The sequence below is a fragment of the Micromesistius poutassou genome (assembly GCF_964030765.1).
Source record: "Micromesistius poutassou genome assembly, chromosome: 24".
NCBI lineage: Eukaryota > Metazoa > Chordata > Actinopteri > Gadiformes > Gadidae > Micromesistius > Micromesistius poutassou.
Window position 1 is genome coordinate 825,824 of NC_140294.1, and position 3,159 is coordinate 828,982.

At 49.7% G+C, this 3,159-nt stretch overlaps 1 pseudogene across 1 annotated transcript; it reads left to right on the forward strand.

Moving 5' to 3' along the window:
* Nucleotides 1-1,402: 1,402 nt before the first annotated feature.
* Nucleotides 1,403-1,846, forward strand: LOC311369717 (inhibin beta B chain pseudogene; annotated as a pseudogene). The gene has a single exon. The product of its transcript is annotated as an inhibin beta B chain pseudogene (transcript).
* Nucleotides 1,847-3,159: the final 1,313 nt, after the last annotated feature.

A 3,159-nucleotide genomic window follows, 5' to 3' on the forward strand; every position in this document is an offset into this window, starting at 1 on the left:
TAATTGATATCGTATCCTTTAAGTGATTCGATTGAAAATGGAATACGTGTTTCTTATGAAGAATAAAGATGTGGAGACCAACCAAAAAAATATATATAGATAGATATATTGTAGACTCTATTATCTAGAATTATTATTTTGTAGAATTAATATTTTTGAATTGTCACATCTCCGATCACTTGAAAAGGAATACATGTAGGCCTACCCTATGAAAAATGAAGATGGAAAAACTAATTGATACTTTGTAGAATGTATTATTTAGAATGAATATTTTGTAGAACTATTACAAAATGACCCCCCCCCCACCCCCCCGCGGTGACCCATCCAGTTCAACTGGTCCGCGTGCTTCTTTCTTCAGGTGTAACCCCCCCCCCCCCCCCCCCATCACACCGACCCTCCTCCTCTCTCTCCTCCTCCTCCTCAGCGTATACAGACCTCGACGTCAGGGGCGCGAGCCGGCCAGAATGGACCTGATCGGCAGCGCGGGAGGAGAAGGATCGCGGGGGTTACAGCAGCAGCAGCAGCAGCAGCAGCAGCAGCCGCGCGCCGGGACGTCCCACACCATCACATCACAGCGAGGAGCGTGCGCGTCTGAGAGAGGAGAGAGGAGGACTCACGTCAACGAGGACAACGTGTGGCAAATGATGGATTGAATAAATACAAACAAAAGAAGACATATAACAATGTTAAATCGGGATTTTGGGCAGTTTCTGGTCAACGCGTACTTTGGCATGGAGGGATACTTTGGACGCTGCTTTTGCGGGTGGTCGTGTATGGATGGGTAGGTGGGGGGGGGGAGGGTGCTGGTTGTGAACTTGGATTTTTTGAGCATCGGCGGTGGAATTAAATCACGCCATGTCACGTCAGGTATTGTCTGTCTCCGTCACGGACTGAGACGCGCGGGGGCGACGCTTCTGGAGCGACTTCAAAGTCCGGCGGGATCACATCAGCAGCGGCGGGACTCTGGACTCTCTGGACTCTGTGGACTCTGTGGACTCTGTGGACTCTCTGGACTCGCTGGACTCTGGACTCTCTGGACTCCGTGGACTCTCTGAGCACCGTGCGCCCTAGAAACTTATTGGGGAACGGATTGGCGGAGAAAATGACTAAAAAAGACCCGGGTAAACCGAGCCATTAAAAAAAAGAATAACCCGATTTTGCGTCAACACATCATCCAGTGGAATTTAGATCGTTCAGCATGCCTCGAATTTAAGGTGCACCCCGCGCACGGGAAAAGGGACTGTTGAATGAAAAGCGCGTTTCTTCTTGCAGGTGTACCGCGCCTCGTGCATGCCGCCCGGGACACTTCGAGCCGATCGACGGTAACACACGCCTACCAAGTTAAATAAATAAATAAAAGTGATCAACCGCCTCCACCACAAAGGGAACACGGCAGGGAAACATGAGTAGCTGTGTGTGCCTCCAAGCGGCATTACTCGTGGCTTGCGTGGTCTCCGTGGGCTGCACGGTGACCGAGGCGCGCCCCACGGCGTCCCAGGAAACGTGCGCGTCCTGCGGGGTCACGCCGCCGGACGACCCGGCGGAGGAGCGGGTGAACGTGGACTTCCTGGAGGCCGTCAAGAGGCACATCCTGAGCCGGCTGCAGATGCGGGAGAGACCCAACATCACGCACCCCGTGCCCAAGGCCGCCATGGTGACGGCGCTGCGCAAGCTGCACGCCGGGAGGGTGCGCGAGGACGGCCGGGTGGAGATCCCCTACCTGGACGGGCACGCCACGAGCCGCCAGGCGGTGGAGGAGACCTCGGAGATCATCAGCTTCGCGGAGACAGGTGGGTCCGGGGACCGGGGACACACCACATGGGACGGCTTCTCTGTGCAGGGATGATTCATTAAACACGTATACGGAGGGGATGGCGCAAAACACATTGCACGGTTTTCACGCGCTGAGCACGTGTATAAATATATATATTAAATACAGGGAACATACGTCAATAAGTAGTTATGACAAAATATGTTATATATATATATTTTTTTGTTTATTTTATTTTATTATTATTATTTTTAATTTATATATATATATATATATATATATATATATATATATATATATATATATATATATATATATATATTTTAGTAGGCCTACTTGTGTCAATATATGTTATTTATATGTTTAGTGAATATGGTTTTGCTTAGGGCGTGCGCGCACACACACACACACACACACACACACACACACACACACACACACACACACACACACACACACACACACACACACACACACAAAACATGTATGTGTGTGTGTGCGTGTGCGTGTATATGTATGTGAACCGTGATTCATGTAGGCCATCAAAGGAAATGTATCTAAAGTTCACCGTAAATGTCCGTGGATGAAAGCGTCCGGTTCGCTAAATGGTTTGCTAAACAGAAAAAAAGAAAAAAAGTCAGCATAGGTAGCCACGGTAACCAATTACAATAACATCCCCGTAAGCGAGTAAAGCCGGAGGCAAACTTGTGAATGAAACGCCGTCACCTGCACCTCGTGACTCACGTGGTTGTAGGCACCGCGACGGAAGCCTGGGATGACTTATGTGACACATCTAACTGTAACACCGAACACATTTAACAACGTCGCGTGATACCGTCCAACCTGATTCAGCTGTATGTGGGTCAGCAGGGGGTTGGGTGGCGGGGGTGGTGGGTGGGGGTGGCTGGCTGGCTCGATCGCAGATGCCCGGCTCATAGGCATTACGGTAGGGCACCTGGTTGCTTCTGAGGCGCGGTGCACTGCACATCAGACGCTGTGGGCGGTAAAAAGAGAACAATACTTACCGCAGGCAGAGCCGCCACCTGTGTGTGTGTGTGTGTGTGTGTGTGTGTTTGTGTACCTATGTGTGTGTTAGCAGTGTGCAACTGTCACTGCATGGAATAAGTGTGAGTGCAGCTCAGAATGTGTCTTTGCGTCATGTCAGACTTAACACATCACTGCGTCATGTCAGACTTAACACATCACTTTATAGCTCATGTTTATCACCGCGCTATCACGTTGTATAGGGTTTCATTTTGTCGGCCCAGGTTGGTCAAGACACACGAGACTGGGATGCAGATGAAGCTGTACATCTTTCACCCCTCCATCACTCATCTGGCCATCATCCATCCATCATCAGTCTGTTACTCATCCAGCCATTTAGTGAA